The 27334-nt window shown below is 53.5% G+C and overlaps 1 protein-coding gene across 1 annotated transcript in view; it reads left to right on the top strand.

Moving 5' to 3' along the window:
* HIVEP3 (HIVEP zinc finger 3) overlaps positions 1-27334 on the top strand; it is a 252550-nt gene that overhangs the window by 115763 nt on the left and 109453 nt on the right. Inside the window, exon 3 of the mRNA XM_063418863.1 lies at positions 1933-2004. The gene's annotated coding sequence lies outside the window, so the exon portion shown is untranslated. The remainder of the gene's footprint in view (positions 1-1932; positions 2005-27334) is intronic.

The raw sequence follows: 27334 nt of genomic DNA, 5'->3' as shown, positions 1-27334 counted from the left end.
CCACACTGGGAAACCGAACCCAGCTTTGTTCACCTGCCCTCAGAGCCTGAAATCATCCATCCCGGGATGGGGGATCCTTCCCACAGGGATCCATCCAGGAATGGGGGAGTCCTGTGCAGGATCCTTCCCGCAGGGATCCATCCCGGGATGGGGGATCCTTCCCACAGGGATCCATCCCGGGATGGGGGATCCTGCCCACAGGGATTCATCCCGGGATGGGAGATCCTGCCCACAGGGATCCATCCAGGAATGGGGGAGTCCTGTGCAGGATCCTTCCCGCAGGGATCCGTCCTGGGATCTGGGATCCTTCCCGCAGGGATCCATCCCAGGCTGCAGGATCCCTGCTCTGCCATCCCGGCGCTGCTCCCCGCACAGGGCGAGGCTGAGCAGCTCCACGCGAGCTCCGGAGCTCTGCAGAGCCGGGCTATTTCTGGAGCTGGAATGTGCGCGCTCCCGCCTGGCTCCCTCCGAATGTTTTCCAAGCACTGGAGGAGGTGAAACAGAGTAGTGCTGTGCCGGAGCCAGCCCTGCCGTGCCTGCCCTCCCCGGACACCAGCAGGGACAGGGGACAGGGGACAGGGGACAGGGGACAGGGGGCAGCGGCTGTGCGTGGGCAGTGACTACCCTCCCGGGTTTGGGGCAGAAAAGCTCGGATTTGGGGCAGGGCTGATGAGCAAGGGAGTCACACCAGGGGAAAGGAGGGGCCGGGAGAAGGAAGGGTGGGAAGGGGGAAGCAGCAGAGCAAGGCATCGCCCCAGCTGCTACACCCCTGGTTCCAGCTCCCCTGCAGGAGGAGGGGCTGGAAAACCAGTTTGGATGGGGCTGTGGGCACAGGAAAACCAGTTTGGATGGGGCTGTGGGCACACTGGTCCACAGCCCCCTGTGCCTGTCACCCTCCAGGAGGGACACAAGGACACAGCTCTGCTCCCCTGCCAGGGCCAGGCTCTGCTGCCACAGGGGTGTGAACACATCTGCCAGGACTGCCCAACCACAGAAATCCCACTCAGGTCACTCCTGCACAACCCCCAGCCCGTGTTTCTGCTGCTTTCCTTCCTTCTGCCCTATTTCTTGCCCCCAGGTGGCACCAAGGGGACACTGGGTGCCTCCAGTCCCCTCCACCCCTCTCCCCATCCCTGCCCCCCCCAGCTGGCATCACCCAGCACTGGAAGGTGCTGAGGGCCTGGCACAGATTCCCAGAGCAGCCGTGGCTGCCCCTGGATCCCTGGCAGTGCCCCAGGCCAGGTTGGAGCCACCTGGGATCCTGGAACGTGTCCTGCCCATGGCAGGGGTGGGATGGATAAACTTTAATTTCCTTTCCAACCCAAACCATTCTGGGATTCTCTGCCTCCTTTCCCACCCCACAAAAAAGTGCAGGAATTGTGGAGCTGGGTCAGTGGGGACAGTGAGAATCAGGATGGGATATCCTGGTGGGAGAGGGTGAGGATGGGGCTGTGCTCTGAGCAGGGTCCCACCCTTCAGGGACCCCTGCAGGGCTGGAACAGCCTGAGCTGGGGAAAGGCTCCTGCTCCCCCTCAGCCCCTTCCGTCTGTCCCTTGTCCCCTGACACACCCAGTGACACCAGAGCCACACTGAGGGCTCAGCTGGGAGCCACCCCCAGCCCCAAACTGGCTCAAGGTGGAATCCCAGAATGGTTTGGGTTGGAAGGGAAATTAAAATCCCTGATCTGGGAGGAAGGAATGAAGTCCCTGAATTGAGAGCAAGAAATAAAATCTCTGATTTGGGAGCAAGGACTAAAATCCCTGATTTGGGATCAAGGAATAAAGTCCCTAATTTGGGAGCAAGAAATAAACCCCCTGATTTGGGATCAAGGAATAAAGTCCCTGATTTGGGAGGCTGGGAATGTCTCTGGGATACAGTGATGCCCTTTCCAAGCTGCCTCAGCTCACCATCGTCTCTTCTTTCCCACCCCAGGCACCCTTTTCCTCTGAACACCTGAGTCTCCTCCACCTCCCAGAGGATGCACCTGTAGCAGCTCTCCCACAGGTAAGAGCTCAGCCGTGGCCCCAGCGCCTGCCCCAGGGATTTTAGGGTGTGGGGATCACAGAGCCCTCACGGCTTTGGGATCGAGCCTGGGTTTGTGGTGGGTTCTTTGCTTTCTAGGGGCTTCCTGCAGGTTTTGTGCCCCTCTGAGGTGACCCAGCCCCAGGGGGTTGCAGTTCCCAGAGCAGGCATTGGTGACTGAGCATTAAAAGATGTTCTGAGGCGAAAGGACTGGTCCAGGATTGGGTTTTTGTTTTGTCTCTGCTGCCAGAGGGCTCCAGTTTGGTTTGTAGGTGACCCCATTCAGGTGTTCACTGTGGTTTGCTGGTCCCAGCAGTCTCGGTTTGCTGCAGCTGGCAGCTCCTGCTGCCGTGATTTTCCTCCTGGCTCTTTATTCATCAGCTGAAAATGTAAAATACTGAGAAACAGAAGCTGCTGCTGCATCTACTCCCTTGAACACGACCAGCAGTTCCCAAATCCCACCTGCCCTGCAGCTCTGCCTTTTCCCCTGGCAAACCTCACAAAGTCTCAGTCTGCTGGTGAAGTTTTGCCTTCCTGGGGGTTGCTGCCTGCCCAGCTTTGGGGGAAGTTTGTGGGAGTAAAGCGCTGCTCATGGAGCTCCTGCAGAGCCCGGTGCTGCTGGGCATGGACATGAACTGCCCCAGGACATTTTGGGGACTCAATTCTGGGTCTGGTGCCAGTGCTGGGTGGATTTTAAGGACTGATGTGAGCCAGATGAGCACGGGTCTGGAGTGGAAAATGGGATTGTTTGCCCCCTGGTTGGGAGCTTTATCTGGAGGGATGCACGGCCCTGGGCTGCAGCCAGGCTGTGGGGCACCTTCCCAAGCTGTGGTGCATTCTCCTAGGCTGTGGAATATTTTCCTACGCTGTGGGGTGTTTCCCCAAGCTGTGGGGCATCTCCCCAGGCTCTAGGGTATTTCCCCAGGCTGTGGGGTTTCTCCCCGGGTATAATGCGGTGGCACAGGCTGTCAGGCTCGGCCTGGCCCAGGTGCTGCCCCTGCAGAAGGCACAGCTTTCTCTAGGCAGGACTCGGGGGTGCTCGGGGCGCTCGTGGGGAGCCCCTGGCTGAGCGCTGACTGCAGGGCACAGCCTGTGCTCCCCGGGAGCAGCACTGACAGCTCGGAGCCGCCTCCACCCGCGCTTTGAGCTGATTATCCCCGACCTTTCCCTTCCCGAGCCGTGTCCCTGCAGCCGGGCCCGGCTCCTGCCCTCCGCTCCCGGCGGCAGCGGGACAGCAAATCCGATAAATTCATCTGCGGTGTCGTCGGGCCGCCCCGCAGCCGCTCCCTCGCCGTCCTTTTTGGCAATCTGTCATCGCCAATTTTGGTGCGGGGCCAGGAGCTGAGTAACAACTCCTCGGGCAGCTGGAGCGCGCCACAATGGGGTTTAAACTGGGTTTAAATGGGGTTTAAATGGGGTTTAAATTGGCCGCAGATTGTTTGTAAATAACCGCTCCGGAGCGGGGCCCCGCCCAGGCCGGCAGCAGACAGAGCTGATGAGGCTCTGTGAGATCAGAATTAATTACCCCGAGAGGAGATGCTGAGCAGGGAGAGGGGAAACACCCCCCGTGCCGCGGTCCCCGGGAGCTCCCGGTGTCACCGGGGCCACCCGGGCCGGCGGGGGACGCGCGGGGACAGCGCAGGGTGCGAGGATGCTCCGCTGTCAGCTCGGCTGGGAATCAGCCGGCAGCGAAGGGAGAGCGGTGCGGGGAGGGAAAGCTTCTGGCCTGTCAGAACAGCCCCGCTTCTGCTGAATTCGCACAGCTTGTTCATGGTGGGGAAAAAAAAAAACCCAACCAAAAATAGTTTAGTGGTTTCTTTGCCACGGGGAATAATAATAAAAAAAATCCTTTACTGAGGAGGGAACAAAAAGCTGTAGTTTGTAGTTGGAGCAAATGGATTGTATGACCACAGGTCATCAGTTTTGGTGAAAACCCCTGAATTTCCCCACTCTGCTGCTGAGGGTGGGAGGGGAGCGGGGCTGACACCAGGACATCGCTGGTCACACCCACAGGAGCTCTTCCAGCGGGGAGATCGGGGAGGGGAGAGCCCCGAGGGCTTTGGGGTGAAGCCTTAGGTGTGAGCTGGGGCGGGGGCTGTGCTGCTCCTCGGGGGTGGCTCCCTGCCCTCGGCACGGGCTCGGAATGGGAGCTCATTAATGAACTCGAGACGTGCTGGGATTCAGTTTTGTTGGACTCTGGAAGCCGAGTGGAGGAGGTGAAATGTAAGCAAGGTTGGGAAGGGAGAGGAGGGGCTGTGCCACACGGGGTGCCAGCCCTGGCGCTGGTGGGTGCTGAGGGGTGCCCAGGTTATCCACAGATAACCCCGGGTGATGGATTAGGGAATCCCAGAAGAGGATCACACAATATCCAGAGTGGGAAGGGACCCACAGGGATCATCCAGTCCAGCCCCTGTCCCTGCCCAGACCCCCCAACAATCCCCCCTGTGCATCCCTGCAGCGCTGTCCAAAGGCTCCTGGAGCTGTGGCAGCCTCGGGGCCGTGCCCATTCCCTGGGGAGCCTGGGCAGTGCCAGCACCTCTGGGGGAAGAACCTTTCCCTGCTCTGCAGCCTGAGCCTGCCCTGGCCCAGCTCCAGCCGTGCCCTGGGTGCTGTCCCTGTCCCAGGGCAGGGATGGGAGCTGCCCCTCGGGAGGAGCTGCAGATCCCTGAGCTCTGCCCTCAGCGTGCTCTGCTCCAGCTGGACAAACCCACACTCCCCCGGTTTCTCTCCAGCCGAGGAGGTTCTGCTTCCCTTACTCAGTTGCTCTGGGATTTTCCTGACCCCTCCCTCTCTCCTGCACCCTGGACACCTCTGGCCATGAATTCCCTGATCCCATTTGAAGTGAAAATAAAGTTCCTTTTCCTTTCCCACTGATTCTTTGCTGGTAAAATGTCGTGCTCTATGCAGCCCTGCCTATTTCTCCATGATAAAGTATTTATTACTTCAGTAATAAATAAGTAGTATTTATAATAAATAAGAAGTATTTATATTTCTGTATTTATTGCCTTCAAAATGATTTGGGGTTGGCTGGGATGGAAACTGAAATCAGTCACTGCTCATGTGTTTCACCTCAATTCTTCCTCTGCTCCCAGAGTTCTTCCTCTCTGCTTGGATGTGCTGGCACAGCTTAACCCTGCAGGACTTTGCAGGAATAACCGAGTTTTTAGGATAAGTGGGGATGTGGGGTGTGTGCAAACCCACAAACCCTCACAAGGGGTGCAGCACAGCCCCTGGCTTTTTTGGGAATGCTGTTTTGCCTGCCAGATCTCCAGCATCCCACATGCGCTGTCCTCCCTCCTGACAGCTCGGGGAATAAACTCCATGCTAATTTTAGCTCTCCCTCCAAGGTGGATAGCTGAGGTTTGGGCACCATCAATGCCTCATTCAGAAATCCACAAACACTGTAAAAAGAGCAGGGGGAGGAGGGGGCAGCGAGGGTCCCGCCCTGGACGGGCCTGACCCGCCGGCAGCTGCAGCTCTGCCTGGCCGGGAGAACAAGCCAGGGCTGTTCCCTGCCGGCAGGAAAGGGCTGTGTGTTTATTGAGGGCCCTGCCGGTGTGTGCTGTGTGTGCAGGTGGCACATGGAAACCTGCCACGGTTTCTCTCCCTGTTTTTCCTGGACTGGCCCTGGCTCCGTGTGAGAGCTCTGAAAATGCCCCCCTGGCTGGCTCTGGCGCTGGGGTTTGGAGCCTTTGGGGGTTGTTTGGTGTTTAACCCCGGGGGTTTCTCCCATGCACTGTTGTTGGCAGAGTTTTGCCCAGAACAGACATTTTTTAGAGCAATTTCTGCCACTTTGGAGCCTGTGGGGCACTGGGGTGTGGGATTGTTGGGATTTCTCACCGGATAAGAGAGCAGTGAACATGCAGAGGGGGGGATGAGATCTCTTCCAGCAGGGAGGTGGGTGAGGCTCCAGGATCTGGGTGCTGCAGCTCTGAGCTTCACTTCTGACTTTGCCTGTGACCTTCACCCCTGCTCTGACCTTGCCCTGTGACCTTCATACGTGACCTTGACCTCTGCTCTGATTTCACCTGTGACCTTGACTTGTGACCTTCATCTCTGCTCTGACCCTGACCTCTGCTCTGACCTTCACTTGTGACCTTGACCTGTGACCTTGACCTCTCCTCTAACCTTGACCTGTGACCTTCACCTCTGCTCTGACCTTTACCTGTGACCTTGACCTCTGCTTTAACCTTCACCAGTGACCTTCACCTGTGCTCTGAGCTTCTCTTGTGGCCTTGACCTATCCTCTAACCTTGACCTCTGACCTTTACCCATGACTTTGACCTGTGACCTTCACCTCTGCTCTAAGCTTCACCTGTGACCTTCACCTGTGACCTTGACCTCTGCCCTGACCTTCACCTTTCCACCCCCCCGAGTTCCTCCTGTGGCATTTGGGACATGGTTTAGTGGCGCTGGGTTCGTGGTTGGCTTCGCTCTTGTCCAGCCTTGGTGATCCTGGGATTCCCTGGGCTCTGGCTGAAGGAGGCCCCAGTCAGCTCCAGCCTTCCTCTTCCTCCAAAGTGAGAAATGGGGGAAAATGGGGAAAACTCAGAACCGGGTCCCTGTTCCCACAGCTCCTGGTGTGTTCCCAGAGTGAGAAATGGGAAAGGCTTTTTCACAGTCCCTAACCCTGCAGTTGTTGATGCATTGCCAAAGTGAGAAACGGGGCAACAACGGGAAAAACTTGGATGAGCACCTCATCCCACAGCTGTGAGGATCTTCCCAAAATGGGGAATGGGGAAGCACTCTGAGAGTCCTTAATCCCACAGCATCTGGGCTGTTCCCAAAATGGGAAATGGGAGAACGTGGGGAAAACTCTGAAGGGTCCCCAATCCCACAGGTGTCAGGATGTTCCCAAAGCAAGAAATGGAGGAAGAATGGGAAAAACTCAGAATTGAGTCCCAGAGCTGCTAGGATATTCCCGAAGCATCAAAAAGGGGAACAATGGGGAGAATTCAGAACTGAGTCCCTAATTCCAGAGGTGTTGGTGTAAGAAATGGGACAGTGATTCAAAAGCTTAGAATCCCTGAATCTACAGCTGTGAGGATGTTCCCAAAGCTTCACCTTGTGGCTCCAGGAGCTGCCAAACCCAAATCAATCCTCACCTGGAGACCTGGATTTTGATGGGTCTTGCTTGGCAGGAGCTGGAGAGGACAGAGGATGGGTTTGGGGCCTTGGCTGGTGGAGCTGGACTGCAAAGTCCCAGTGGGGATGCACAAGTGGCAGCTGGGGTTGGCCCAGGAGGGAGCAGCAGCTCGGGAGGAGCAGGAATTGGTGCAAAATGTGAGCCTGACGTGGCCCTGAGGTGGAGCTGGACAGCAAAGACGCTGCAGCATCCTTGGGTATCTTCTGAACATCTTCTGAACATCTTTTGAATATCCCTGATGTTCAGGAGGGGAAGGCTGGACTCTTCACTCCACATCATCCTTGAATTCACATTCCAGCCTCGCAGGGAGGAATTTCAGCCATCCTCAGGAGCCGCTCTCTGAGCTCGCCCTGGCAGTGAGCAATTCCTTCAATTCCTTCTCCACAGGGAATCCACAGCCTTGGTTGGCATCTGCAAATGTACCGGGGCTGGGGAGGGTTGGGAAAAGCAGAGAGCAGCTCCTAAAATCCCTTCTTTTGGTGGCCTGCAGGGTGCCTGGGCTCTGAGGTCACTGAGACAAAATTAGGAAGTTTTTGTTGTTTTTTTGCATTCAGAGTTATGAAATTATGTTTGAAAGGACTGAAACTCTGGGCAGCTGTGAGGAAACGAGGCTCAAACGGGGTGTAGGGCATGGATGGAGCCCAGTGGAGAGAAAAAATGTTGAATTTGAATCCTCTGTTCCTGTAACCAAACCCGTGGCAGGCCATGGTGCTGGGAGAGGGGGCAGAAAAAAGTGAACTCCAGGTTCTGTTTGCACTGAAATATTTTTGGGCGTGTTTGGGTTCTTTGCTGTGGCAACCAGAGGGGTTATTTTTAGAATTTCTCCCAAGATGCTCCTCCGTGCCTCACTGAGCTGCTTGGGAAGCAAAGCTGTCCCACGGGGGTTTCGAGTTGAAATGAGCATTAATTCAGAAAAATTCCGAAGGATTTTGTTCTTCAGAGCCGAGCAGGTCCCGTGTGAGACCCTTCTGGCTCCGTGTCCCGCCCGGACCTCCCGCTGGGCATTCCCAAATCCCAGCTTTTAGGAATGGAAAGGCTCCGCTTTCCTTTGGGAACCCCCGAGTGCAGAATCAAACCAGGGGCAGATATTGTGGCAGCTGGGCTTAGCAGTTCCACGGAGTAATCCCAAAATATCCGTTGGCATTTGCAGCCCCAGCGTTCCCGGCCCTGAGCCAGGGAAGGGCCTCCAGGTCTAGCCCAGCCAAGATCAGATCCCTGTTTTCCTGGGGAGTTCCAGCGGGGAAGGGAACACGCTTTTGGTTGGGATTTTGGGTGGAATTCCATGGCAAAACTCGTTCATGGAACCCCAGAATGGTTTGAGTTGGAAGGGGCCTTAAATCCCATCCCATTCCATGGGCAGGGACTGTCCCAGGATGCTCCAGCCTGGCCTTGGACACTTCCAGGGGTTCCACAGCTTCTCTGGGAACCTCAGCCCCTCACACGGAAGGATTTCAGCTCAAAATCCTCCAGGGTTTCCTAAGCTGCACTGGGATGTTTCCACCTTCCAGTTTCCAAACAAAAAGCATTCGGGGTATCCAGGCTGGAGCATTTCTTCCTTTGGGAAGTGTTGGAAGATCCATAAGGCCCAGATCCCAAAGGAACAAAAGCAATTCCCAAAAGATCCCCAAGCAGATCCAGCAGGGAAAGGGAAGCTGCTTTTCCAAACGTCATCCTTGGTATTTTATTGCCATTCATCCATAATCCCTTAAACACACTGGCATGGATTGGGAAAATCCATTGGGAAAACCAACAACAGCCCAGGGACTGTCCTTTCTCCACAGCCAGCTCGGGAATACTTTGTGTTTGGGATAAGTTGTTCCTCTCCTGGAATTTTTTACCAGGATGCTCTGCAAAGTATTTCCAGGTGCGTGTGGATGAGGCAATTCCCTGTCTGCCCATGGTTTGGTGAAGGGCTCCATTATTCTTTGAGGGTTTTAGGAAAAAAAAAATTAAAATGTGCAGAGGAGCATCCACAGATGGTCAGGATTGGAGGAAAAGCTTTCCTTCTCTCCATATATTGATGAGTTAGAGAATCACAGGATGGTTTGGGTTGGAGGAACCTTAAAAACCATCTCATTCCAACCTCCCACGGGCTGGGAATCCTTAAAGAACACCAAATTCCAAACCCCAGGGATTTGATATCCCTGGAGAGGCTTTGAAAACCTTAAAAATCACCAAATTCCCAAACCTCAGGGGTTTGATAGCCCAGAGAGGCTTGGAAAACCTTAAAAATCACCAAATTCCCAAACCTCAGGAGTTTGATATCCCAGAGAGGCTTCAATTCCAGGGATTTCAAGCTCAGCCCCAGATGGGCAATCAAAGACTGGGGGAATTGAGGCTCCTGGAGGCCCAGGACTGGCACAGGGATTTTTAAATGCATTTCAATATTTGAGTGTTGAAGAAAAGGAGCGGCAGAGCCGTTAAAATTCCCTGTGAGCAGTGGGGCATCCTCAGGAAATTTGAGCCACGTTGTTAAGAGAAATTTCAGGGGGTGGGTTTGCCTCGAGGTGTTAGAGCAACACGGGCACTACCCGGGGAAAATGAGGAAAAAAACCAGGAAAAGGAGGTGATGTTAACATTTGTAACAGGGGAGCGCTCAGCTCTTGAAACATTTTACTTTTAACGAAATTTATCTCCAGAATTCGTGGTTGTTTTCAGTTCTAATCCAGCCTTGTGCTCCATTCTGCAGCCATCGAAGCAATTAGAATATTATTTGTTTATTCTCCACGCTGCTGTTGTTTATAGGAACAAAAATCAGCTTCTCCCAGCCAGGGAGCCAGGCAGAGTTTTCAAATTTTTTTGATTCAAACCCATGTGACCAGTTCTGATTTAATCCTGGAAGATGCTACAACTTTTTAACTCTGAAGTTTTAATGGCCTCGTTTGCCATTTCATGTTGATGCAGATAAACAAAATGGCTTTAATTTTTCCTGGTTGTTTTCTTGTTTCTTCTCTTATTATTATTATCATTATCGTTATTCCACAGAAGCAAAATTAAGGAGGTGAATAAACAGCATTTTCCAGCAGTCAGGTGGGGCAGGTTCATTTTCAGGTTTGTTCTGGGTACAGAAAACAAAATTCTGCTCCCTGTGTTGGGAATATTGAAACCAGGAGGCTCCCGTGGAGCCAGGGATGTGCAGGTGGAGCCAACAGTGAATCTGAAATGTGTGACAAATTTAATCTTCATGGAAGGACCTGGAGGGGCTGGAGCGAGTCCAGGGCAGGGAATGGAGCTGGGGAAGGGTCTGGAGCCCCAGGAGGGGCTGAGGGAGCTGGAAAGGGGCTCAGCCTGGAGAAAAGGAGGCTCAGGGGGGACCTTGTGGCTCTGCACAGCTCCTGACAGGAGGGGACAGCCGGGGGGGTCGGGCTCTGCTCCCAGGAACAGGGACAGGAGGAGAGGGAACGGCCCCAGGCTGGGCCAGGGGAGGGTCAGGGTGGGCAGCAGCAGGAATTTCCCCATGGAAAGGGAGCTCAGGAATGGGAACTGCCCAGGGAGGTTTGGAGTGCCCATCCCTGGAGGTGCCCAAGGAATTCCTGGATGTGGCACTCGGGGCTCTGGGCTGGGGACAAACCTGGGCACAGATTTCATGATCTTGGAGGCCTTTTCCAGCCTAATTAATTGTGTGGGTCTGTGATTCAACAGTGCTGGATCTGTTTGTTGTGTTGTGGGATGGGAAATCCTGGAATGGTTTGGGTTGCGAGGGACCCCAAATCCCACCCAGTGCCACCCCTGCCATGGCAGGGACCCCTCCCCCTGTCCCAGGCTGCTCCAGCCCCAGTGTCCAGCCTGGCCTTGGGCACTGCCAGGGATCCAGGGGCAGCCACAGCTGGATGAGGAAATTTGGGTGTCACAGCTCAGGGGCGAGGCTGAAAGACAGAGACACAAATCCTGTCCTGTGGAGGTCCCTTGGGAGGGCAGAGCCCTGTCCAGGGGTGAACCCTGCCCACAGCCCAGGGAAATGTCTGGGGGCCTCTGCTGCAGCCCTGGTGGGACAGTGGCCTCTGGGGCAGGGACATTTGTCACCTGCTGGCTGGGCTGGCACTGCAGCCACAGGGAAGGGTTGGTGTGAACAAACTGCAGAAAATCAGGGTTTTTTCCCAGTAAAGTGCAAGAAATGTTGCTGGGATGAGTGGGGAACAACAGCTTTTGTGATTTGTTGAGATGGATGTGAAGGATTTCTATAAATCAGTGCAGCATTTCCTTATCTCCATATACTGATGAGTGAGAGAATCATAGAATGGTTTGGGTCAGAGAGACTTAAAAACCATCTCATTCCAACCTCCCACTGATTAGAAATCCTTAAAAATCCCCAAATTCCAAACCCCAGGGGTTTGATATCCCAGAGAGGCTTCAAATCCAGGGATCTGAAAACCCTCGCAGTGTCCAATCCACCAAAATTCCATCAATCCCATAAAAAGGTGTAAAGGGTACGTTTGTCTGGTTATTTAATCTGCACAGAGAGTGTGGGAGCACGTGGCCTCTCTCAGACATGTAAAAACACCCAGCCTGTTAACACAGTGCATAATTAAGCCCTGCAATTCGTTGCCAATGAAAATCTCGCTGTAGATTTTAATAACATTTTCAAAAAAAAAAAAAAAAAGAGAGACAGCCACGTCTTTTATTAATCAAACGAGACACGGCTCTGTTCTGGGAGAGGGAGGAAACAGCCAGGCTGCTTCAGGAACAGCCCCACATGTGCAAGTTGAACCCTGCCTTGCCTGGCAAGGCAGATTTTTTTTTAATTTATTTTTTTATTTTATTTTTAAATTTTTTTGGGGTATTTTTCTTTTCTTCTTGTGATTCTGCTCTGATTCGCACCTGCTCTGAAGGGCTGCAGCCAGGGAGGTGCTGCTCCAAGGAAGAGAGGAGATTAAGATAAACCCAGCTCAGATAAACCCAGGGTCAGCTGAGGCCCCTGTGGGCCATTTCAGGTCACCATTTAGCATCAAAAAACCCCAAAAGGTGTCAATCCCTGCAGCCCCGGGGGTGTTTTTGGGGCAGGTTTTGTCCCCAGCATGGGGCTGGGGCTGCTCCTGACATCCCTGAGAAAAGCTGGAGGAGGAGCAGCCCCTTGAACCTGGCTGCCACAAGCTCAGGGCATCCCCAGGTTCCACAGTCCCCGCTCTGTGCTGGGGATAACCCAAGGAAAACGCAGGGGAAGGGAAATGGGGTGAGGCTGGTGTGTCCCGTGTGGAGCTGGGTGTGCAGGCACAGCTCTGCTGCAGGGCTCCTCTCCACTCTGGGAACCCCAGGAGGGGTGGGGTGGATCCTAAATCCCACCCAGTGCCACCCCTGCCATGGCAGGGACCCCTCCCCCTGTCCCAGGCTGCTCCAGCCCCAGTGTCCAGCCTGGCCTTGGGCACTGCCAGGGATCCAGGGGCAGCCACAGCTGCTCTGGCAATTCCAGCCCAGCCCCTGCCCACCCTGCCAGGGAACAATTCCTGCCCAATCTCCCAGCCAGCCCTGCCCTCTGGCACTGGAAGCCATTCCCTGGCTCCTGTCCCTGCAGCCCTTGTCCCCAGTCCCTGTCCAGCCTGGCCTCGGACACTTCCAGGGGAATTAATGAAAAATAAAACCCAGCCCAGCTGCTCCCAGGCCCCTCCTGGGGCTCTCAGCCCATCCCAGGCCCAGTCCCACAGTGCTGGAGGGGACCCCCAGGATGGGCTCCGAGGAAGGGCCACCCTGCCCGGCTCCTGGCCCGGGACAGCCCCCGGGGCACGGCTGTGCCAGGGAAGGGACGGGTCCCATCCCCTCTGGGATGGGTCACTGGAGGCCCCTGGGGTCAGGGGAAGGGCATTTGGGGTTGAACAGCAGAGGAAGCCCAGCTGGGGAAGGGAGGGATCCAGAGGGTTTGGGGAGGGACATTTGGGGCGAAACAGGATGAGGAGACCCAAAGTGCCACCCCTGGGTGAGCAGTGCGGGTCAGCACCCACAGCCCCAGTGCTGTCACTCAATTCTGGAGCCTTCTCCACGGCCTCAGGTCAATGCAGTTTGCTTGAGGGTCAGTGCCTGTCAGCACAGAAAGCCTGGAATTCCCAGGGCTCCAACAGGGAGCAGCAACCACCACCCACCCCCAGCTGCCACAGGGCTGGGCTGAGCTCGGGGGGATCACTGCAAACACCAGGCTGGACTTGTGGCCAGTGGGAGAGGTCCTGGTGGCCAGTGGGAGAGGTCCTGGTGGCCAGTGGGGGAGGTCATGGTGGCCAGTGGGGGAGGTCCTGGTGGCCAGAGGGTCACTCTGCAGCTCAGACCATGGGAAAAAGGGCTGCCAGGGGACTGGGGTGTCCTGGGCAGCTGCTGGACAGGGAGTTGTGGATGTGCTGGGAGGGAGCGCCAGTCCCAAACATTGCACGGGTCACCTGCTCCTCCAGACCCGGGGCTTCTGTGGCCCACGGTGATTTTAGGATGGAAAATCTGCTCTGTTGCCTCTGTCCCATCCAACAGCTCCAGGGGAATGACCCAAAACTTCCTTGGTCACCCTACCAGGAGATCCCAACCCAAACCTTCCTCCCCGAAGCTGGGTTGTGCCACCAGCCTGGAAGTTCTGAGCTTCCTCCCATGACTCTGCTCAGATGTTTCAAAGACTTGCTTGGAATTATTATTTTTTTTTTTTTTCCTTTTTTGACATATATATTCTTTTACACTTTCAACTCAGCACAGAAAGCTCCTCAAATTTTCCTTCAAGGGCTGAAATCTGTAATTACAGGCTGCAGTCAGGCAGTGGCTGCTGGAGCTCCCTGCCCTGCCAGCAAAGCAGGTCAATTATGAGCTCTGAACCCACATTACCAGGAGGGAAAGCTGGGTTGAATTCTGCTCAATTAGTGCTGGAACTGCCTTGGAAGAGAGAGGAGAATTGAGCTAATGGAGCTCTGCAGAGAGACCTCCCCATCAGAGCTGCAAAGGCTTTAATTTAATTTCTGATACGGCAGAAATTAATGATGTCTTGGCATCCAATCCACTTCAGACCTGCAGGGTGACGTTCCTGAGGTTCCCCTCTTGTCCCTGCTCACCTCCAGCTCAGGGGCTCTGTTTAAAAGCCACGGGGAGGGTGGTGGGGCACAGAGGGAACTTTCAGGGTGCTCTTCCCCCCTTTCCTGGGCTGAGGCTCGGGACAGAGAGTGTGGAATTGTCGAGGCACAGAGGATGGAATTACGGAAGGGTTCATTGGGCTGCTGCTATTTCCAGATTGAAAATCATGCCTCAGGTGACTCTCAAACATTCCAGAAACCTGGACCCCCGTGAGCCAGGGGTTTTTTGGGAATCCTTTACCAGTGCATCCCTTCTGCCCATGGATTTTTGGAAGCAGCAAAAGCGCCAAGGGGGAGATTGGAAAGAGAATGAAACATTTCTTCTCTCCTGCTGGTGAAGGTGACATCTCACCCAGGGCCTCGTGGGTGGGAGGGACAGGGGGAGGTGTCCCTGCCGTGGCACAGAGGTGGCACTGGGTGGCATTTAAGGCCCATTCCAACCCAAACCATTCCATTATTCCATAACACCAGAACCCTCACCCTGGGAGCACCAGGAGCTGGATTTGGGGGCTGCTCGTGCATCAGGCAAGTCCCTTTGGATCCAAACATGGATTAGACCCGAGCAGAGCCCAGGCCCAGAGCTTGGGGAACTTCCGAGCCTCCCGTGGGATGCTTCAGCTGCTCCCTGGAGTCAGTCAGGGCTGAGCAGTGGCAGCGGGGCAGGGCTGGCTGCTCCCCTGGTGCACTCCCTGCATGTGAGGCGCCTAAATTGGGCTGTCTTAGGGCAGTTTGAGGGGGTTCTGAGGCAGTTTTAGGGTATATTTAGGCAGTTTTACTGTGTTTTGAGGCAGTTTTAGGGTGTTTTGAGATGGTTTTAGGCTGTCTTAGGGCAGTTTGAGGGTGTTTTGAGAGAGTTTTAGCATGTATTTAGGCAGTTTTACTGTGTTTCGAGGGGGTTTTAGGGTGTTTTGAGGGGGTTTTAGGCTGTCTTAGGGCAGTTTTAGGCTGTCTTAAGGCAGTTTTAACTTATATTTAGGCGGTTTTACTGTGTTTTCAGGCAGTTTTAGGGTGTTTTGAGGGGGTTTTAGGCTGTGTTAGGGCAGTTTTAGGGTGTTTTGAGGCAGTTTTGGTGTATATTTAGGCAGTTTTACTGCCTTTTGAGGCAGTTTTAGGGTGTTTTGAGACAAGTGAGGTGACAGCCAGAGATGCCAAAGCAGATTTAAAAACATCTGTGCAAAGAAAAGTGCAAAATTTTTCCCCATCTTCTGCTGATACCCAGGGCAGCAATGACCCCACAGAGCCACGGGGGAGGGAGGAAAATGGGCAGAGTGGGGAAGGCACCTCGGGGCTGTAATGAACCTCTCTGGGATCCTCTTTGGAAGGCAGGAAAATGATTTACAGCAGCCCCTTTCTGCCCCCAGACTCACTCCGGGCCTCTCCCGTCTCTCAGCATCTGCAAATAAATCACGGAGAGCTCCAGGAACGCTCTCCCAGAAAGGCTCCCTTCGATTTGGCCACCTGACAGCTCAAACACGAATTTCTCTGCCTCTTCTCCAGCTGAGAGAGCTGCAAGCTTTGAGCTGCCATTTAGACTTTGCCATTATTCTTTGTCTCTAAAGGGGCTGTGGCAGCTTCTTCACGTTGGGGAGTTGCAGTAGGAAACTTTTTCCTTTTTAGACATATATATTCTTTTACACGTGTTTTGAGGTGATTTTAGGCGGTCTTAGGGCAGTTTTAGGGTGTTTTCCAGCATGTTTAGGGTGTTTTTAGGCAGTCTTGGGTGGGTTTAGGCAGTTTTCGGGTGTTTTGAGGCAGTTTTAGTGTGTTTTGAGGTGGTTTTAGGGTGTTCTAAGGCAGTCTTGGGTGTATTTCGGCAGTTTTAGGCTGTCTTAGGGCAGTTTTAGGGTGTTTTCCAGCATGTTTAGGGTGTTTTTAGGCAGTCTTGGGTGGTTTTAGGCAGTTTTCGGGTGTATTCAGGCAGTTTTAGGGTGTTTTGAGGGGGGTTTAGGCTGTCTTAGGGCACTTTTAGGGTGTTTTCCAGCATGTTCAGGGTGTTTTTAGGCAGTCTTGGGTGGTTTTAGGCAGTTTTAGGGTGTATTCAGGCAGTTCTGCTGTGTTTCAAGGCAGTTTTAGGGTGTTTTGAGGTGGTTTTAGGGTGTTCTAAGGCAGTCTTGTGTGTATTTAGTCTTTGATGTATTTCAAACTCTACTCATCAACAAGGATGAGCAGAGTTTGAAAAGCTGCACCCTCCAAAATCCTCGGGATGTGCAGGGGTGGAGGAGCCCTGAGCTCCCAAAAGCAAAGGGGTGCCCAGCTCTGACACAGAAAATGTTTTTTTTTTTAAAAAATGCTTTTTAAAAAGCCTGAGCTAAAACAAAGCACCGGGATTTGTCCTTCTCAGCTCCCCAGGAGATTTAGAGGGAAAGAGGACTACTGGGTATTTAATTTTTTTTATTTCCTCCTCTCAATAAAATGACCAAAGATAATCCGCTGGCTGATTTTACACCCTGGACTTGATGCTACGCTGGAGAACGAACCTGGAGCAGTTCTAACCCAAAAATTCTTTAAAAATGACCAGAGTTTGGAAGGTTTGAATTCTTAAACCCAGGAAATGCAATGCTTTTAGGGTGTTTGGGGGGCAGTTTTAGGGTGATTTAAAGGAAGTTTGAGCTGTTTTGGGACAGTTTTAGGGTGTGTTGAGGCAGTTTTAGGGTGTTTTTTCAGCATATTTAGGGTGTCTTTAGGCAGTCTAGGATATTTAGGCAGTTTTAGGGTGTTTTAAGGCAGTTTTAGGCTGTTTTTAGGCAATCATGGGTGCTTTTTAGGCAGTTTTAGAGTGTTCTAAAGCAGTCTCGGGTTTATTTAGGCAGTTCTGGGGTGTTTTAAGGCAGTTTTAGGGTGTTTTCAGGTGGTTTTGGGCTGCCTTAGGGCAGTTTTAGGGTGTTTTTCAGCATGTTTAGGGTGTTTTCAGGCTCTCTTGGGTGGTTTGAGGCAGTTTTAGGGTGTTTTGAGGCAGTTTTAGCGTGTATCTAGGCAGTTCTACTGTGTTTCAAGGCAGTTTTAGGGTGTTTTGTGGTGGTTTTAGGGTGTTCTAAGGCAGTCTTGGGTGTATTTAGGCAGTTTTAGGATGTTTTGAGGTGGTTTTAGGCTGTCTTAGGGCAGTTTTAGGCAGTTTTACAGCATGTTTAGAGTGTTCTTAGGCACTTTTTGGATGCTCTTAGGCAGCTTTAGGGAGTCCATCAATGTTTTGTCCCTTGAGGAGGTCAGAGCTGGCATTCCCAGCCCCACCCAGGCCTTGTGCTCACCCATGCCGTGGTGCAGCCCCACTCAGGCTGAATTTTGGGCTGAATCCAGTGACCAGGATGATTTATCCAATGCTTCCCGTGTCACTTGGTGTTTTCCTCCAGGCAGAGTCAGGCTCAGCTGGTCCAGCCTTGCTGTGGCAGGGGAAGCCCCAGGGGAGGTTCTCCTCCTGCTGATGACTCCTTGTTGGTGTCAGCCAGGTCCAGGTCCTGATGGACGGGTTCTGATCCATCCTAGAAGCAGGAGGCTCCCCTGGCTGCAGAAATGCAGCTCTCACCCAAGCCTTCCTCACGGGGCTGAACGCTTCAAACAGCAAATTAATTAAAGCCAGAGGTTCTTCCCTCCTGATCTCATTTCTAGCATTAAAAAATGGGGAATAAATCCGTCACCTGCCGAGGCAGAGCCGCCAAATCGCTGAAATGAAACATCTGTGCACACCCAGAGCAGAGAGAAATCCTGCCCGAAGGGTTCACCTGGAGCCAGACCCAGGGCAGCGCCCACAGCCTCCCCTCGCAGCCGGGCCCTGTCCCTGCCCTGCGGTGGGGATTGCAGCACTGGTGTGTCACTGGTGTGCACTGGTGTGTACTGGTGTGTACTGGTTTGTACTCGTGTGTTCTGGAGTGTTCTGCTGTGCACTGGTGTTTTCTGGTGTGCTCTGGTATGCTGTGCTGTGGACTGGTGTGTACTGGTTTGTACTGGTGTGCACTGGTGTGTTCTGGTGTGCTCTGGTGTGTACTGGTTTGTACTGGTGTGCACTGGTGTGTTCTGGTGTGTACTGGTGTGTGTTGGTTTGTACTGGTGTATTCTGGTGTGTACTGGTGTTTATTGGTGTGCGCTAGTGTGCTCTGGTGTGAACTGGTGTGTATTGGTGTGTGGTGGTGTGCATTGGTGTGCACTGGGATGTGCTGGTGTGTGCTGGTGTGTGCTGGTGTGTGCTGGTTTGTACTGGTGTATTTTGATGTATACTGGTTTGTACTGGTGTGTGCTGGTGTGCACTGGTGTGTACTGAAGCCTCCATTCCCTGAAGTTCCAAGTTATCACACCGTGTTTGGAAGGGATTTTTGATGCATTTCCTCGTGTAAAATATTTGGGATTTTTTTTTCATTTTTTTTCTTTTTTTGCGGTGGAGTTCATTAGTGAACGATGCACAACCAGAGCTGGGAATAAGATAAAAACCACAGTGAGGTGACACTTCTGGAGATGAAGGTGGCCAGGTGACATTTCTGAAGGTGGCGGTGGCCAGGTGACACTTCTGGAGATGAGGGTGGCCAGGTGACATTTCTGGAGATGAAGGCGGCCAGGTGACATTTCTGGAGATGAAGGTGGCCAGGTGACATTTCTGGAGCTGAGGGTGGCCAGGTGACACTTCTGGAGCTGAGGGTGGCCAGGTGACACGTCCAGGGGTGTGAAGTGACGCCCCTCGTGTCCTCACACCTGTCACAAGCACAGGGCTGGGATCCCTGTCCTCCCTCTCCGGCGGGAATCCATCCCCTCTCCCTGTGCAACCAGCAGGGCGCAAATCCCCGTTCCAGGCCGTGATTCCCCTCCTTGAGAGGAGGATCTGGCACTGAAGTGAATCCACTCCAGAGCTTCCTGCACAAAAGGAGGCGTGAAGGAATTCGCTCTGGAGGAACCGGGGTGGGATCGCTTCCAGCCGGGAAGCACGGGACAGGCACGGAGAGATTTTATTTGGAATAACTCGGCGGCCTGGGCTGCCAAGAACAGCAGATTGGGCAGAGGTGTGCAGGGCCTGAGCCCTCCCAGCCCCTCTGTGCTCCGGATTTCAAAGGGTTCCTTTGTGCCATGGAGCAACTCGCGAGATTCTGGGCAGGGAGGAGGAATTCCGGGAGGCTCCGAGGGTTCCTGGAGTGTGTGGGAGCTGGTGGCAGGTGAGGGGTGGGACCTGGGGCCACTCTCTGCTGTCCCACTCCGCTGTCACCTCCCTCCTCTCAGAATTCCAAACCCTTGAAGCTGGAATTTCCAATCCTTCCTGTTGGAAAAGCCCTCTGAGACCAAGTCCAATCATCTCCTTCGGGTTGGAATTCCCAGTCTTCAAGGCTGGAAAAGCCCTCCAAGGTCAAGCCCAGCCATCTCCTCAACCAGATGGGAAAAGTTCCCCAAGACCAAGTTCAATCCTCTTCTCCAGGTTGGAATTTCCAGGCTTAAAGGCTGGAAAATCCATCTAAGATTGGCATTTGCTCCTCAAGGTTGGAATTTCCAGTCTTCAAGCTTGGAAAAGCCCTCCAAGGTCAAGCCCAGCCATTTCCTCATCCAGACTGGAAAAGTTCCCCAAGATCAAGTTCAATCCTCTTCTCCAGGTTGGAATTTCCAGGCTTAAAGGATGGAAAATCCATCTGAGACCAAGCCCAGCCATCAATTCCTCCTGGTTGGAATTTACAATCCTTGAGGTCAAGCCCAGCCATCCCCCAGCACCACCACCATGGTCAATAATTCTGCTTTTTTGAGTTTATTTTAACGCTTTTACCGGAGTTTGGACTTTGTGCCGAGCGTTTTGGAGCCTAAGTGCAGTTTGCTTAGGCCCAGCTTGCTGCAGGACCTGGCTTTGCACCATTTCTCCCCTTATTATCCCCACCCTGAAATAAACCCTGCTGATTCAAGGGGCTGTGCTGAGTGCATTTTCTGACACATCAAAGACCTGAAATGCTCCCTTTGTAAATGAAAAAAACAAAAAAAAAATTAGAAACAAACCTTAAATGACTCAATTATAAAATTATGGTTGTTGCCTGAATAATGCATTTCCCCCCCTTTTCTGGTGGTTTTTGGCAATGCTGGCGTGTTTTGAGGCGGTTTTAGGGTGTTTTAAGGAAGTTTTAGGGTGGTTTCAGGTGGTTTTAGGATGGTCTAAGGAAGTTTTAGGGTGTTTTGAGGCAGTTTTAGACTGTTTCTGAAGCAGTGTTAGGGCAATTTCAGGCGGATTTAGGCTGTTTTTAAGGCAGTTTTAGGCTGTTTTGAGTGAGTTTTAGGCTGTTTTGAGGCAGTCTTGGATGGGTTTAGGCAGTTTTAGGGTGTTTTGAGGCAGTTTTAGTCTTTTGTGGGGCAGTGTTAAGGTGATGTTGAGCAGTTTCAGGGCAATTTCTTGCATATTTAGGGAGATTTCAGGCAGTTTTACTGTGTTTTAAGGCAGTTTAAGGCTGTTTTGAGTGGGTTTAAACTGGTTTTAAAGTGGTTTTAGGCTGTTTAGAGTGGGTTTTAGACTGTGTTGAGGCAGTCCTGGGTGGTTTTAGGAAGTTTTAGGGAGTTTTGACGCAGTTTGAGGGTGTTTTAAGGCAGTTTTAGGCTGTTTTGAGGCAGTCCTGGGTAGTTTTAGGCAGTTCTAGGGAGTTTTGAGGCAGTTTTACTGTATTTTGAGGCAGTTTTAGGGAGTCCATCAATGTTTTGTCCTTTGAGGGGGTCAGAGCTGGCATTCCCAGCCCCACCCAGGCCTTGTGCTCACCCATGCCGTGGTGCAGCCCCACTCAGGCTGAATTTTGGGCTGAATCCAGTGACCAGGATGATTTATCCAAGGCTTCCCGTGTCATTTGGTATTTTCCTCCTTCCTGGGCCTTGTGCACCATGAAGTGCCTGATTTAAAAGAATCCAGGGCCAAATTCCAGCTCGGAGTCACTCCCTGGAAATGAATGGGCAAATTGTCAGGAAAACTTTCCTGTTTATCCCTGTTTATCCTGTTTTCCCCTGATGAGATTGGGGGAGTCAGTCCAGTGGTCTGGGTGGCCAGAGGGGAATATGTAAAATATTTAAAAATATATAAAAATAATAAACTGGACTGCCAGTTCAGCTGGAGCAATGGAAAAATCCTGGAGGGAAGGGAAGGTTTGGGAAGGGAAGGTTTGGGAAGGGAAGGGAAGGTTTGGGAAGGGAAGGGAAGGGAAGGTTTGGGAAGGGAAGGTTTGGGAAGGGAAGGTTTGGGAAGGTTTGGGAAGGTTTGGGAAGGTTTGGGAAGGTTTGGGAAGGGAAGGGAAGGGAAGGGAAGGGAAGGGAAGGGAAGGGAAGGGAAGGGAAGGGAAGGGAAGGGAAGGGAAGGGAAGGGAAGGGAAGGGAAGGGAAGGGAAGGGAAGGGAAGGGAAGGGAAGGGAAGGGAAGGGAAGGGAAGGGAAGGGAAGGGAAGGGAAGGGAAGGGAAGGGAAGGGAAGGGAAGGGAAGGGAAGGGAAGGGAAGGGAAGGGAAGGGAAGGGAAGGGAAGGGAAGGGAAGGGAAGGGAAGGGAAGGGAAGGGAAGGTTTGGGAAGGGAAGGGAAGGTTTGGGACGGTTTGGGAAGGGAAGGTTTGGGAAGGTTTGGGAAGGTTTGGGAAGGTTTGGGAAGGGAAGGTTTGGGAAGGGAAGGTTTGGGAAGGGAAGGGAAGGTTTGGGAAGGGAAGGTTTGGGAAGGGAAGGTTTGGGAAGGTTTGGGAAGGTTTGGGAAGGTTTGGGAAGGTTTGGGAAGGTTTGGGAAGGGAAGGGAAGGGAAGGGAAGGGAAGGGAAGGGAAGGGAAGGGAAGGGAAGGGAAGGGAAGGGAAGGGAAGGGAAGGGAAGGGAAGGGAAGGGAAGGGAAGGGAAGGGAAGGGAAGGGAAGGGAAGGGAAGGGAAGGGAAGGGAAGGGAAGGGAAGGGAAGGGAAGGGAAGGTTTGGGAAGGTTTGGGAAGGTTTGGGAAGGTTTGGGAAGGTTTGGGAAGGGAAGGGAAGGGAAGGGAAGGGAAGGGAAGGGAAGGGAAGGGAAGGGAAGGGAAGGGAAGGGAAGGGAAGGGAAGGGAAGGGAAGGGAAGGGAAGGGAAGGGAAGGGAAGGGAAGGGAAGGGAAGGGAAGGGAAGGGAAGGGAAGGGAAGGGAAGGGAAGGGAAGGGAAGGGAAGGGAAGGGAAGGGAAGGGAAGGGAAGGGAAGGGAAGGGAAGGGAAGGGAAGGATGGGGTGTGCTGGAAGGTGTCTGTGTCCCTTCCCTGGTGCAAACAGGGCTGGCACAGACAGAGCCCACCTGAGAGCCCTGCAGGTGCTCTCTCCTGTTCCCTGGGATTTCCCAAACTGGATTGGGGCTGGGGAGCTGCTCAGGTTGTACAAACCCACTAAACACAGGATCAGATGCTGCTTAAAGCCCTGTAAGAGCTGACTCCAGCAGTGAGAAAACATCACTCAAGGCCAATTGGTCCCCACAGGTGAATTCCCAGCTGAGCCAGTTCCATGCTGAGCATCCCGGGAGACAGGCAGGGAGCTGGGTGACACTGAGAGGAGCTGGGTGACACTGAGAGGAGCTGGGTGACCCCAGCGGGAGCTGGGTGACCCTGGAGGGATCTGGGTGACTCTGACAGGAGCTGGGTGACCGTGGCAGGATCTGGGTGACCCCGGCGGGATCTGGGTGACCCCAGCAGAAGCTGGGTGATGCTGTCTCCCTGCAGGAGCTGGCAGGGACATACCCGGGCCCAGGGGCATGGCCCGCTCGGCTCTGCAATCCCAAATTCCTGCCAGCTCCATCCCCGAGCGCACTCCGAGCCGGGATTACTCAGACTTGGCTGCAGCCTCCGCTGCCAACATATTGTTTGACAAATGTCAATTCTGAAGGGAAAAAAAAAGAAAAAAATAATTTAAATGATTTCTCTGAGACGGAGTTTCAGATTTAACATCGAGCAGATGCTCTGGCTAAAATTAGCATAATGATTCCTCGTGCCTGCCACTTCCCAGGACATGTGTCTTTAATGGGAGCCTTGGAATATTAACCCAACTTCACAGGGATTTTTTGGGATAATTGAAGACTCTCCCTCGTGGTTTTCAAGTGTTTAACGAGCACAGGGACCTTTGGAGTGAAGGAATTTTGCAGATGTGGAAAGTGGGATGCAGAAATCCAGGGCTGTGTGAGGGACGGAGGGTCTTGGGCAGACAAACGAGCACTGCCCTTAATTCGGGGTATTAATTACCCTTTGTTTGCCTAATTACTGATGGGTGGCTGAAAAGGGGTTTGGGCTGCTGGAGCCTGACTGTTCCAAGTGAAGCCACCGCAGGAAAGGTGCCGGGAGGGGTTTCCATGAGCAGGGGGAGCTCCGGGGGCGCCGCTGCCTCAGCCTGAAACTCCTGAAGGTTCTCATTTCAGAGATTGACAGCTCGGGTTGGAAAAGGTTGTTAAATAGAGCTGAAATCTGGTGGTTTCACAGGTTTCTGCTGCTCCAGATTTCACAAGGGGAGGGGTGACATGGAAAGAACATTCCCTGTCCCCTCTTCCGTCAGGAGTGGGAATGCTCAGACTTGGGCATTGGGGTTTCAGAAGGAAAAAAACTTCATGGAAAGATTTGGGTTGGAAGGAACTCAAAGGTCATCCAGTGCCACCCCCAGGGACCCCTCCCCTCCCCCTGTCCCAGGCTGCTCCAGCCCCAGTGTCCAGCCTGGCCTTGGGCACTGCCAGGGATCCAGGGGCAGCCACAGCTGCTCTGGCAATTCCAGCCCAGCCCCTGCCCACCCTGCCAGGGAACAATTCCTGCCCAATCTCCCAGCCAGCCCTGCCCTCTGGCACTGGAAGCCATTCCCTGGCTCCTGTCCCTGCAGCCCTTGTCCCCAGTCCCTCTGCAGCTCTCCTGGAGCCCCTTCAGGCCCTGCCAGGGGCTCTGAGCTCTCCCTGGAGCCTTCTCCTCTCCAGGGGAGCACCCCCAGCTCTCCCAGCCTTCCCAATCCCCACAGGATTTGTACAGCCCCAGACATTTTCCCTGGATGGGGAGACTCTGACCCAGAAAGGTGAAGTGACTCGTTGGGGGCTGCACAGGAAATCCCTGGGAGATCTGATAGGAAACTTCCCAGTTCCCACCTTGGATTCCCAGTTCTTTGCTGGGAACCTCCCTTCCCACCAGGTCTCTCCAGGAGCAGCTCTGCGGCCGTGTGGATGGAAAAGCTGCACGTCCTGGCAGCATTTCTGGGCTCTATTAATGGATTTCAGGAGGGGATGGACGAGCTGGGAGCAGCTGGAAGCGTGCAGGGCACTGCAGGGTGCCCCAAGGAGGTGCTGTGCAGCAGAAAGGGTGGAAAATGAATAAAAGTAAAAAACAAAACAAAACAAAACACACACCAGGAGTGGTGGGGACAGTTTGACAGAGCCCTTTTCAGGCATTGGGTAATTTTTGCACGGCCTGGGCCAGGCTGAGGTGAGGGATGGGGGGAAAGGCTCTGAGCTCTGGCTGGGAATGGAGCTGTGGTTGTTTAACCCCCCTGCACCTCTGGACAGGCCCTTTCCTGGCTAAACCGTTTCTAACAAAGGATTTCCACAAAAGTCAGCGTGGCCTGAGCTTCACCCCGTGTTTTCCTGCCCCTGCAGCGGGAACAGGAGTCCTTGGGGAACCTGGGCCTTCATTTTCCAATTTAAGCAAAACCACAATTTTCTGCCTAAGAGAAGCCACCAGCACCGGGCAAAGCCCTTTGCGTGGACTGCCCTGAATGGCTGTTTGTGCTGTTTGAGGGAAAATTACCTAAAAAACACCTTCCAGGGTGCTGAGGCACAGAGATCGACCCCAGGGCGTTGAGGGTGTTGGGTGTCATGGGGAGGCTGAAGGACCCTGGGGAAAAAGAAATCTTAAATAACCTATTTTTTTAACCCAAAATCTTCAGTGTGCTCGTGTCTGCCTCTGTGTGAAGCACTTTAACACATGACTTGTGCTTTGCTGTGAGTTTTGTTGCTTTTTATTTTTATTTTTTGCAAGGGTTCGGAGTGACAGGACACAGGGAATGGCTTTAAGGTGAAGGAAGGAGGGCTGGCTGGGAGACTGGGCAGGAATTGTTCCCTGGCAGGGTGGGCAGGGGCTGGGCTGGAATTGCCAGAGCAGCTGTGGCTGCCCCTGGATCCCTGGCAGTGCCCAAGGCCAGGCTGGACCCTGGGGCTGGAGCAGCCTGGGACAGGGGGAGGGGTCCCTGGAGGTGGCACTGGATGGGCTTTAAGGTCCTTCCAGCCCAAATATTCCATGATTCTGCGACTTCTGTGAATTCCTGGGGCTGTGTCTTCCCAGGAGAGGCAGCTGATGGGAGCAGAGCTGCTGCAGCCTCTCCTGCCTGCTCTCGGTGACATTTTCACAGGAGCTCCTCCCAGCCCCTTCTCAGCTCATCTCCAGCAAAAAATGAATTAAAAAAAGGAAGGAAGAGCGTGGATGTGTCAGGAGGAGCTGATCCGTGTGCCTGGGCTGCTGAAATCCCGGCATGGGGAGCTGCTGGGGGCACTGGGGGCTCTCACAGTCCCTGGCGTGTCACCAACTTTGGAAGTGAGGGAGAGATTTCTTTGGTGGCTGCTCCTGCTTCTGCTTTGGGCTCCCTGTGATCCTCTCCATGCTCTGTATTTAATTTATTCTATGCCCACCCAAATATCTGAGTGCAGTTGGATGAAGAAATTGAGTTTCTTGTCCTTCCATTGCCAGAGGCCTCCTGCTCAGTCCAGGTTTTGTGGCCTCCAAGTGACAAACCTTGGCCCACCGTGGAGTTTAAGGTCGGAAAATATCTCCAAAATGATCAAATTCAGCCACTCACCCAGCGCTGCCAGGCCCACTGCTAACCCTGTCCCCATGCACACCTCTCCTGACCCCACACTGCCCTGGGCAGTGAATTCCAATGCTTGGGCACCCTCTCAGGAAATAAATGTTCCCTGATTTCCAACTTAAACCCCTCCTGGTGCCACCTGAGGCCGTTTCCTCCTCCAGCAGAGCTGGGCAGGGCAGAGCTCCAGGTGTGAGCAGCTCCGGTGGGAAGGTCCCTGCAGGAGGGAACAGCCCAAATTCCCGAGTTCATCCACCGAGCTTTGGGAGGCTGGGGGTCCTCCAGGGCCCCGTGGCAGATCCGGATTCCAGGCTGCATCCCTGGAATTCCCCAAAGACCTGGAGCACCTGGTGACACCGCGGTGACACCGCGGTGACTCCGGGCTGAGGGCCAGGGAGGAGCAGCAGGGGAGCAAAACGAAACCAATAAAATCTCTTTATCCCGGGCTCTGGTTCAGGAAGGAGAGCAGCTGAAATGGGGTGTGAAACGGGCTATTGAGGAAATAACGCCCTTGTAGGAAATGTGTTCCGGGGTATTTCCCTGGGTTCAGCACCGGGAGCATTTTTGGGGGCAGTTTAGGGGGTGTTGGCTCTGGGGATGGTTGGAGATGAGCCAGGCTGGTGTTTGGATGGATTTATTCATTCTCCTGCAAAGCAACACCGCGGGGCAAAGGCGCAGCTCTGGGGATGCTCACCCCAAAAAGCACAACCTGTAAATTCCTCAGCTGGTGTCAGAGATGTTCACACCAGCCTTTTTTTGACTTAACCCTGACTTTATCGAGCTGGAGTCAGATGGGAACGGAGCCACTGGGCTGGTTTTTTTTTTTTTTTTTTTTTTTGTTTGTTTGTTTGTTTGTTTGTTTGTTTGTTTGTTTGTTTTTTCCTCTTTTCAAACATTTTTGTGTAGCATTGGTAAAGGGGAGCTGGGATGGAGCTTTGCTGTGCCAGCCCTGGGTGCAGCTGCTTTCAGCAGGGAATATTTGAGCAGGTACACAGAGGGCAGCAGCAGTTACCAAACATGTCCTGAGGGGCTGAGCAAAATCCTGCCCCGAGTTCTCGTTTTCCCCACGTCCAGCAGGGCTTTACTGCCCACAGACAGAACAGAACCGCGGTGCTGAGAAAGCAGATGTGATTTCAATGTGAACACAGCCTGGGCTGCAGGGCTCTGCTTCTGCTTTCTCCTAAAAAGCCCCCAGGCTGCCTCTTCCCAGCTGCCTGGAGCACCCAAGGGCTCTGTCCTGAGAGCTCAGCTTGGGCTGCCCAGAGCTGGGATCCCGTGTGGGAATTGCCAAGGAATGCCCTTGACTCCCCTTTTTATCCCAAGGGCTTTGGCTTCCTCTTCGTACACACAAAGTGATCACAGAACCCTGGAATGGTTTGGGTGGAAGGGACCCCAAATCCCACCCAGTGCC

Source organism: Prinia subflava, chromosome 24, assembly GCF_021018805.1.
Source record: "Prinia subflava isolate CZ2003 ecotype Zambia chromosome 24, Cam_Psub_1.2, whole genome shotgun sequence".
Lineage (NCBI taxonomy): Eukaryota > Metazoa > Chordata > Aves > Passeriformes > Cisticolidae > Prinia > Prinia subflava.
This window is presented reverse-complemented; position numbering and strand designations above follow the sequence as displayed.